The sequence below is a fragment of the Propithecus coquereli genome, unplaced genomic scaffold (genome assembly GCF_000956105.1).
Source record: "Propithecus coquereli isolate 6110/MARCELLA unplaced genomic scaffold, Pcoq_1.0 Scaffold122, whole genome shotgun sequence".
Classification (NCBI taxonomy): Eukaryota; Metazoa; Chordata; class Mammalia; order Primates; family Indriidae; genus Propithecus; species Propithecus coquereli.
Window position 1 is genome coordinate 3,934,084 of NW_012136303.1, and position 11,645 is coordinate 3,945,728.

Genomic DNA, 11,645 nt, shown 5'->3' on the forward strand with positions numbered 1-11,645 from the left:
TCTCCTAAGTGAAGTATCTCAATATTGGAAAATCAAACACCATATGTACTCATTATTAAATTGGAACTAACCAGTGAGCAATGAGCACACGTGTGCATAGAGGGAAGTAAAACTCTATGGAAATTAAGGGGAGGGGGAGAGGAGAAGAGGGGCAAAAACCTCCCTATCGGGTATAATGAACACTATTTGGGTGATGGGCACACCTATAGCCATGACTCAAACATTACAAAAGCAATATATGTAACCAAAAACATTTGTACCCCCTTAATATTTTGAAAAAAATTAGCCAGATGTGGTGGCACATGCCTGTAGTCCCCAGCTACTTGGGAGGCTGAGGCAGGAGGATCGAGCCCAGGAGTTCGAGGTTACAGTGAACTAGGATTGCACCACTGCACTCCAGCCTAGGTGACAGAGCGAGACCCTCTCTCTTGAAAAAAAAAAAAAAATACGTTCATAGGCAGAGCTGGGATCAGTGGATGGAAGCCTCAGAGAGGCACTCATAATAGTTTAGTTACTTACTGCAATTATTTAGCAATGCATATTTATTTATAAATGTTCGTTTGTTTGTTTATAACATTGCATCTATTGGGTGCTTCCTGGGTGTCAGGCACTGTGGTAGGTGCTTTATAGACTACGTTACTTATCACATATCTGCCTCTTTAAGAGGTAGGTGCTATTATTATCCCCATTTTACGATGAGAACTGAGCTACACTTAGCCAATGAGTAAATTGCAGAGTCAGATTCAAAGCCTCTTCTAACCCAGCTTCAAAGCCTATGACTTTGGCCTCCTTGGGGCTCACAAACCTGTGAACTGTGGGCAGCATCTGCCTGCATCTGTGTTTCGTTTGGCCTGCTTAGTGTTTTATAAAATAGAGAATTAATTGCCAATGTTTAAAAACCAAGAGATTTCCCATAAAATTGGAATTTTTAGCTTCTTCTGAAATAGCCAAAGACCTGGGTTCCCACATGGCAATAACTGGCTGAAGGAAGAGCAGTTGCTCTTGTTAAACAGGATGTGTGACTCCACTTTCACATATGTCCCCCAGCCCCCTCCCCACTGCACTGTCCTCCCTCATTCGTTTTCATTGTCTGTCTGGCCCTTGGAAGCATTGGCATTTGTGACTGTTGGGTCTGTATTTTCTAACAATTGGAATTGCCTTGCAATGTACTGAGCTCCCCACCACTGGAGATGTGCAAACTGAGGCTAGATGGCTACTTGGTAGGGGTGTCGGGGAGGGATTTCAAGAACCAGTAGGAAATTAGATCAGATAACATATATAACTCTTCCCAGCCTTGCAATGCCAAATATTTACTTAAGATTCACAGTATATATTTTTAAGAACTAATTTCCCCTCTGGTTTCAACTTACTGTTTCAATCTTTCTTTTCCCTTTACCTTGGTTTCTTGACCTATTTATATATTTTTAATCATATGATTATACTGTGTGGATTCCTGTAAGCTTCCTCAAATCCTTTTTGGAATAAGGCATGGGGAACAAATAAATCTATACATAAATATTTACTCAAAGGGCTTGGTTCCAGGTACTGAAAAGAAACAAAAAAAGAATTATAAATTGCAACTGCCAAGTTATCTCAGGTTCTCTGAGACTATCAGGCTCAAGGAGGTAAAGGACAGAAAGAGCTAAGAGTCTGGGACGTGAGCATGTGCCTAGGTGCGCCCAACCCACTGTCTCAGGAAAGGCAGCCTCAAAGTTTTATCTCCTACTCTTTGTTTAAAATAGATTTTTAAGTTGTATAACTAACTGTGGCAGTTTTAAAATAAATGGCTGCAAATTCCTTGACATTCCTCCCATTGGAGGGGGAATCTATGTCCTCTTTCCTTAAATCTGGGTAGGCTTGTGGCTGATTTCACCAATAGAATACAGCAGGAGTGATGCTGTATGACTTTCAAGGTTGGGTCATAAAAACACACACAGCTCTGCCTGGTTCTCTTGGAATATTCTCTCTCCAGTTGCTTCCACCTGGCACACTTCCTCTCGGAATACAGCTTCCTTGCTGTGAGGAAGCCCAAGCCGCACTGAGAGGCCGTTTGTAAGGGTTCTAGTCAATGGCTCTAGCTGAACACAACATGCTAATCATCCAAACCCAGCCACCAGAAATGTGAGTCACTGTCAGCTGCTCTAGTCTCCCAGCTTAGGCCACAGACATCATGGAGAAGAGACAAACCAATTCTGCTGTGTTCTGTCCAGATTCCTGACCCATAGAATCTAGGAGCAGAATAAAAGGATTGTTGTTTTATGCCACTAAGTTTGGGGTGGTTTGCTATCCAGTAAACAGAAAATTAGAACAGTAACCCAAGAGCACACTATTATTGCAAATAATTCAAACCACAAAGATATAAAGTAAAAATGATAGATTCCCTTTTTATAATATGCCTACTATTTCCATCTCCCTCCCTGGGAGTGACACTGTAACAGTTTAAAGTATATCCTTCTAAATTTTTTTCCATACATGTACATATGTATGTATAATAGAAATATATAGGTTTTGTGCTTTTTAAAGTGAGCTTATATAAAAAAGCAACTTGCCATTTTTCTATTAATAATATGTCTCAATGACCTCTTTAAATTTGCAAAAGAACTTGAATTGGTAATACATTCACATGCTTCCAAAATGGCCTTCAATGATGCCCACCTCCTTGTATTCAAATCCTTCAGGACGGAATATTCTCATGCTACACATCTGATAAAGGGCTGACAACTAGAATCTATATAGAACTCAGGAAAGTCAGCAAGAAAAAATCAAACAACCCCATTAAAAAGTGGGCAACGGACATGAACAGAAATTTTTGAAACACATGAAAAAATGCTCAACATCTCTAATCATCAGGGAAATGCAAATCAAAACCACAAAGAGATATCACTTAACTCCAGTGAGAATGGCTTTTATCAAAAAGTCCCAAAATAATAAATGTTGGCGTGGATGCGGAGAGATAGGAACACTCATATACTGCTGGTGGGAATGCAAACTAGTACAACTTCTGCAGAAAGCAATATGGAGATACTTCAAAGAGATACAAGTAGAACTACATTTCGATCCAGCAATCCCATTACTGGGCATTTACCCAAAGGAAAAAAGACATTCTATGAAAAGACATCTGCATTAGAATGTTTATAGCAGCACAATTCACAATTGCAAAGATGTGGAAACAACCCAACTGCCCATCAGTACATGAGCGGATTAATAAAATGTGGTATATGTATACCATGGAGTTCTACTCAGCCACAAAAAACAATGGTGATCTAGCACCTCTTGAATTATCCTGGATAGAGCTGGAGCCCATTCTACTAAGTGAAGTATCACAAGAATGGAAAATAAGCACAACATGCATTCACCATCAAATTGGTTATTAACTGACCAACACTATGTGCACATATAGTAGTAACATTCATCGGGTGTTGGGCAGGTGGAAGAGGGGATGGGTATATTCACAGCTAATGGGTGCGGCGCTCGCTGTCTCGGGGATGGACACAGTTGAAGCTCTGACTCAGGTGGGGCAAAGGCGATACATGTAACCTAAACATTCATATCCCCGTAATATGTTGAAATTTTAAAAAAACAAATCCTTGTAAAGTCCCTTTCCACACTGAACCAGCATTGGCCTGTGAGATCAATAGAATATGGCAGAAATGATGTTATATGCCACGTCTGAGAATAGGTTATAAAAGATACTGCAGCTTCCATCTTGGTCTCATGCTCTCTTGGGTCTCTTGTTGTAGGGCAAGGCAGCTGCTGTAGGGAGAGCAGTCCCATGGAGAAGCCCACATGGGAAACAACTGAGGCCTCTGGCCAAAAGCCAACAGCCAACAGCCAGGTGAGTGAATCTTAGAAACAGACCCTCCAACCCCAGTCAAGCCGTCAGATGACTGCAGCCCTGGCTGACGCTTTGCCTGCAATCTCATGAAAGACCCTGAGACAGAACCACCCAGCAAGGCCGATTCCAGATTCCTCACCCTCAATAACTGGGTGAGATGATAAATACTGTCTTCTGCTGCTGAGTTTTGCTGTAATTTATTGGCAGCAATAGATAACTAATGCACATGGTTCCAATTTTTTTAAGGTCTAAAAAAAAGGGATATAGCAAAAGTTCTTTGTCATTCCTACCTCTAAACACCCATTCCCTCATCCTCTGCCACCTCCTCCATCCAATTTATGATAAGTCCTTGGGAAATGTTCAATTTATTGCCTTGGGTACAGAAGCAGACTTCCCCTTGGGCTCTCAGATCTTCTGACCCAGGAAAGGCTGTAGTAGTGTGACATTCCCTTCCAGCTGCTGCAAATCATACCTTCTTTCTCCTCAGGAACTTGGCCGTTGGCCTTTTCAGTTTAGATGCCACCTTCCCTGCCAGCGCCGTAGACACCTACGAGCATCCCCACATCCTGTCTCAGGTCTGGGGGCGGGGGCTTCCTCCCCCTTGCACACTAGTGGAAAATATTACCTGGCCTTTTTCTTCAACCCGTAGAAATCAGAAATCAACCACTCACATTTCAACATCCAGAACCAGCCCATTTCCCTGGCCCCTCTCATGGTAATCACCCTGCATCCTGCCCCAGCCTTGCACCTTTCACTTGAGAATTCCCAACGTTTTATACCCCAGACTTCTCAGACTTTTGCCCATCCAAGATATCACTCAGACTGATCCCTCAGACTACGTAGCCACAACCGTCCTTTTGAAAACAAGCACTTATCTTTTAAGACTCAACTCAGGAGGCATCTCTGTGAAGCCCCCGCTAATATCCTCACAGGTCTCCCTGCTTCCAGCCTGGCCCCCTCAAGTCCACTGTCTGTTCTACAGCCTGAGCAACTGATTCAAACCTGAGACCTCCAGCAAACAGCCCTGTGAATGAATTATCTTAGAAACAGACCCTGTAGCCCCAGTCAAGCCTTCAGGTATCAAGGGCTTTTGATATTGTCCCCTACATCCCTTAGGCGCTGTTTATTTCTTTCAATCTTTTTCTCTCTGTTGCTCAGATTAGGTAATTTATATTGATTTATCTTCAAGTTCACAGATTCTTCTTTCCTGTGACATTTCCATTCTGCTATTTAGTCCACCATCTATTAAGATTTTTTTGTTTTGTTTTCTATTTTGTATTTTAGAGACAGGGTCTTTCTCTGTCACCCAGGCTGGAGTGCAGTGGCATCATCATAGCTCAATGCAACCTCAAACTCCCGGGCTCAAGCGATCCTCCTGCCTCAGTCTCTCGAGTAGGTGGAACTGCAGGTGCTCACCACCATGCCCAGGTAATGCTTTTATTTTTTATAGAGACCAGGTCTTACTGTTGTTGCTTAGTCTGCTCTCGAACTCCTGCTCTCAAGGGATCCACCTGCCTCAGTCTTCCAAAGTGCTAGGATTACAGATGTGAGCCACCACACCCAGCCTATGTGAATGTTTATAGCAGTTCGCTATGGTCTGAATGTTTGTGTCTCCCTCAAAATCTATTTGTTGAAATCCTAACCCCCAAGGTGATGGTGATGGTATTAGAAAGTGGGATCTTTGGGAGGGGATTAGATCATGAGGGTAGAGCTGTCATAAATGAGATTAGTATCCTGATAAGAGAGGCTCTGGAGAGATGCCTTGTCCCTTCCACCATATGAGGACACAGTGAGAAGGCACCAGTCAGGGAGCAAGCCTTTAGCAGACACTGAATCTGCTAGCACCTTGATCTTTTTTTTTTTTTTTTTTAGACAGAGTCTTGTTTTGTTACCTGGGCTAGAGTGCTGTGGCATCAGCCTAGCTCACAGCAACCTCAAACTCCTGGGCTCAAGCCATTCTCCTGCCTCAGCCTCCCGAGTAGCTGGGACTACAGGCATGCGCCACCATGACCGGCTAATTTTTCTATTTTTAGTAGAGATGGGGTGTCACTCTTGCTCAGGCTGGTCTCAAACTGCTGAGCTCAAGCGATCCTCCCACCTTAGCCTCCCAGAGTGCTAGGATTACAGGCGTGAGCCACTGTGCTCAGCCTCGGTCTTAGACTTTCTAGCCTCTGGAGCTTTAAGAAATAAATTTCTGTTGTTTATAAACCACCCAGTCTATGGTATAATATTTTGTTATAGTAGCCCAAACGGACTAAGACACAGCTCTGTTCACAATTTCCCCAAATTGGAAACAACTCCTTCAATGGGTAAATCAATAAACAAACCGTGGTATATCCATACAACGATCTGCAATTCAGCAATAAAAAGAAATGAAGTACTGATACCTGTAACAACTTAGATGACTATCAAAGGCATTATTCGGAGTGAAAGAAGCTAGTTTCAAGTCTACGGCCATACCACTTTCAAAAGGTTACATACTATGTGATTTCATTTATATGACATTCTCTAAAAGATGAAACGGTAGTGATGGGTCTGTAGTTACTATAGGTCGAAGTGGGAGGAGTGTGTCACTACAAAGGAAACATGAGGGTTTTTTGAGGGGTGATGAAACTGCTCTGCATCCTGTTTGTGGTGATGGTTACGCAAATGTACTCTTGTTAAAATTCATAGAACTATACACCTATATGGCAAAAGAAGGAAAAAAGGAAAAGAAAGAGGTAAATTTTACTGTACGTTAATTAAAACAAACAAAAAACTTGTGGCAGCCAGCCTCTAAGATGGTCCACAATCATCCTCACCTCTTCCTTGTACCGATGCACTCTCACATTGAATAGGGCTAGCCTGCGTGACCAATAAAAATGGCAAGAGTGACAATGTGTGACTTCTGAGGCTAGGCCATAAAAGACGTTGCAGCTTGTGTCTTGGTCTTTTGAATCACTCATTCTGGGGCAAGCCGGCCACACTGCTGTGAGGACCTTCAGGAAACCCCATGGAGAGGAACTGAGGCCTCCCACCAACAGCCAGCCCCAGCTTGCCGGCCACAGGAGTGAGCCACCTTGGAAATGGAACTTGTAGCCACAGTCAAGCCTTCAGATGTCAGCAGCCCTGGCCAATATCTGACCACAACCTCCCGAGAGGCCCTGAGCCAGAACTGCTCAGCCAAGCTACTTCCAGATTCCTGACCCACGGAAGCTACGAGAAATAAAACGTGATTATCATTTTAATTTTACTAGCTTTGGGGGTTATTTGTTATGCAGCAATGGATAAATAATATAAAAGCTTAATCAGATACATCACTCCTCTCTGCTCAAAACCTTCCAATGGCCTCTCAGGTCACTCACAAAAATCCAGAGGCAAAGTCCACTATGATCTGGCCTCACCTCCTGTCCCCCTGCCTGTCCCCGGAACATGGCAAAGTCATCTCCGCGTCAGGCCTTCTGCCCTGGCTGGTCCTTCTACCTGGACTGCTCTCCCCCGATGTCCACGTGGTGCACTCATTCCCCTCTTTCAGGCCTCGCTCCAGTGTCACCTGCACACAGAGGCCTTCCCTGACCACCCCACTTTTTTTCCTCGTTACCCTATTTCATTCTTCTTCAGTCTTCATCACCCCCTTACATATATTTGTTTGTTTCTTATCTGTTTCTCCTCCACTAGATGCAAGTTCCACAGGAAGAAGACTTAATTCATAACGGTGCAATGGCTTAACATGTATTCTCATTTTACACATGTGAACACCGAGTCCCGCAATTACACAGTGGATTAAGGCTAAAGCTCGGTCTTGCACCCACGCCTTTAGACTCCAACCTTAGTGTCCTTTCCAAGGGGTCACCCGGTTGAAAATCGCCCTCACTTTACAGTTGAAGAGGAGCCGAGTTCAGAGAGGGCCAGAGTGTGCCACAAAGAGGCAGCTCTCTGCTTCTGCCCGCCCCCTCCGCCCCGTCATTGGCGGGGGCCTTGACTCCCTCCAAGCCCTACTCCTCTGAAGCCTGATCCTTTGGGTGGGGGGCTGGTTCTCCTGCTGGCCCATCTACCCCGCAGGCTAAGTGCTCAGGGTTCCTGTTTGCTCACTGGCAACAGCTGGGAGAAGATGGGCTCACTGTGAGCAAACATGACACTGAAAAGCCGGGAGGAGACGGAAAGGAAGCTTACAGCAGGCAGAGCCTGGCAGGGCTGCCAGAGCCCAGTAATGCTTAATCCCCTGTATCTGAGGCCCTTCTAAGACTTGCAGAGCATTTTCATGCACTTTGAAATCTCTCTGGCAGCACTTTACCAACCGCTGGTTCACAGTTGAAGAAACTGAGCCTCAGAAAGGTCATATAATTTTGCTAAATAATAACACACTCTTATTATTGAGCATGTGCTATGAATCAAGTACTACGGCAATATTAGTTCTTTAAATTTTCACGACAACCCTACAATGTAGAATAGAGTTATGTCCTATGTGAGTTTAACACATTAGAGCAGAAAGAGTAAATTTTGTCTTGATACTTTAGGACCTGTCTTTAAAGTAAAACGAGACTTGATTGAAGACATTATTTCCATTTTAAAGAATGGAAAAACTGAGGTTCAGACAGGCTAATGACTTGTTTGAGTCACACATCAGTTAGCGGCTGAGGTGGGATTTGAACCGCAGCCTCCCAGGCCATGTATGAGCCAGCACCAGGACAGAAATCAAAGTGTTCAGATCCAAGACCAGTGCCTTCTCCCTAAGTCATGAAAAACGTGACTATGACACAACATGAAAAACCAGGCGCTATGCTGGGGGGTGGCGGTATGAAGTGGCACAACTTCTTTGGAGGGCAATGTGGCCCTGTCTATCAGAATGACAAACGCACCATACCTTTTTGATCCACCAATTCCACTTTCAGAAACATATCTTTCGTTTGTGATGGCTAAAAACATCAAACTTAAACGTCTTGCAATAAGTTAAATGTGTTATAGTCCCTTCATGTTATGGAATATAATTAATATGTGGCAGATAAAAAGACTGAAAAAGATCTATATACCTGATATGCAAAAAGCTCTAAGGTATATTACGTGCAAAAAGTAAGAGCCAGACAATACATTGTGTGTGTGTGTGTGTGTGTGTGTGTGTGTGTGTGTGTGTGTGTTTAAAGGATATACACATGGCCTATACATGGCATGGAAAATTTCTGGTAGGTTTATAAGAAACTGTTAGCAGTGTTTGCTTCTGGGGTGTGTCTGGACTAGCAGGGAGCACTTCTTTTTCACTCTACAGATATATTCTTTTCCACTTTTTGAATTGTTTACCTTGTACATGAATTTATTTTCAAGAAAATTTTTGAATAATTTACACAGCCAGAGCTCTGCCTTTTGGCACTGCCCTCAAGGGGCACTATAGGGACCCTTCACTCATAGATGCCTCAGGTGGCCCCTTGGGGAACCCTGCAAAACCCCAGCTCCCCCTTGACCCCATTTACTGGCCCGGGACCCAGAGACAACCCCTGGTTAAGATCTGATTGAACACCCACGGTTTAAGAGCCTCTTCTGGCTCCCCGAGGGTAAGGGTCAAACCCTTAGTTTGGTGTCCCAGGCCACCTCATCTGTCGCCACCTCCCTAGACCCATGTGTGGCACTGCTTGCTGCTCCCCACAAACTCAGCTCCCAAGACCTTAGCTCTTAGCTCTTTTGTTCATGTGCTTCCTCCACCTAGAATTCTTCTCCCCGTATGTAGCTGTTGAGATCATAGTCATCACTCAACTTAATTCTGACCTCCTCCGTGAATCCTCTGTGATGCCAGAAGTCAACTCACCTGCCCGGACCACTTTTTCTGCGTATTCGTTTGTTCATCTCATCTGTAAGGGACACTTTTATAAGCCAAGCACTGGGTTAGGTGCTGATACACGGAGATACATGAGGCATGGTCGCTGGTCTAGCTGGGGAAACAGAGTAGCTAGCAATGTCGCCCACCAGGAGATGCAACACCAGAGGCAGCACAGCACAGGGCCGCGTAGTGCTGACTCTCGCACCGAACCGCCAGGGCCTGGGTCCCAGCAGGCGCTATGACCTTAAACTAGGTGCTTCACCCCACTGCGCCTGCGTGCCCTTCTCTGTAACACGGACACGGCAAGAAAAACCACCTCTTAGTTGTTCCCTAAGGAGGTGAGTTAATTTATGTAAAGTGCTTAGAGCACAGCCTGGCACATGGTAAATGATACATGTTGGTTATTATAATACGTGTTACTTATTATTATAATTTCAAGGTGCTAAACATTAATGAGTATGTTGTAAGCAGAGGGAAAGCCTGGACAATAGCTGGAGATGAGAAGAGTGAGTGCAGTTTCACTTAGGAGCCCCTTGGTTCTTCTTTTGAGGTGGTCTGGCTGAGTGAGGGTCTCCCAAACTTCAGCTTCATAATTCACGCCACATTACGTATTTAATACTTGCCTCTGAACCAACTCACTTTTTGTAACCTAAATAAGCTTCTTAAAAGGAAACTTTAAACCACATCTGTAAGCGTAAAAACATCAATACAAAGTATCAAAAAATAAGTATAATGAAAACAATGTCACTGAATTCTAGCTAGCTAAGGTCGTCTGACCCTGAGGTCTACTCTCTCCACTACAAGAGCAGATTATTAGCAAGCCACATAGAGGAGTTAATGACATATTGGCATCGAAGTGAAACTTTCTCTTTGTCATTGTTAGCAGGATTGAGAAAAACTGAAAAGATATTTCTTGCCTTCTACTAGTGCCTTGTAACTCCCAGGGGTGGGGAACCTGTGGCCTTGGGGCCACATGTGGCCTTCTGGATCCTTGACGGCAGCCTCTTGACAGAATGCAAATTTTACAGAACAAATCCTTTTATAAAAAGGGGTGCAGCAGAGAAAGATGAAGCTTTTCTTCCCTCCTTTGGTGCTTAAAAAAGAACCATCTTGCAATCAGAAGGCCGCAGGTTCCAGACCTAAACCCTCTTGCACGCTGTTAGAGAAGGAATACTTTCCCCACATTGGAGAGGATGAATGTCAAATGGATCAATGGGTTGCCAATTCTTTCAGAAACGTGGATTTTCAGAGAGGGATGGGGTATCCTCCCCAGGGTGCCCCCCAGATGGGCATTGTTCCTCCACTTCTGAGTCACTGCACTTGGGGAAGGAGGCTTCTGGGAAATGCCTTTTGTTCCTTCCTTTCTCACTGTTTACCTGGTTATACTTGGCGTCTTGGGCTAATGATCAATAAAGGATTAGACGTAAAAACAAACCAAACCTGCTTGCCCTTAAATAATATTATTCCAAGGGAAAGGTCTCAACCCTGAAAGAAACCAGGTTTCAAGCAGAATTTGAATTAATTTTGACAACATAATCCAGACAGCAGGATTTGCCTTCAGGCTATGGGGATTTTTTTTTGTTTTTTGTTTTCCTGTCAACTCCACTAGGATAGAAAGAGAACTGAGAAGAGGAAGGGATCTTTATTTTCAGGCCAGTGAAAGCTTATTATTATTGTTGTTGTTGTTACTAGATTATTAACTGAACTTCTTCGAAGCGAACAGAAAATGGAAATGAAAGTTCACCTTTCTTTCTTCCGCCCTCTGTCCTCTCACTTCTTCCTTCTCTCTTCCCTTTCTCTCCCCCTTCCCTTCCATATTTCTGGAGATCTATGATGTTTTAGGACAGTGTTTCCCAGCTTTGGTTCCTTTGAAGAACAACGTCTCCATTTCTGACTAATCCACAATCCATCTCTATCAATACTTAATTTTAAAAAATTAATTCCCTTTGTTTGCTTATGTATCATCTAGCTGTGTATCCCAGTACAGAAGAAATGTGAGTTTGGCTGGGGGAGGTGGCTCAC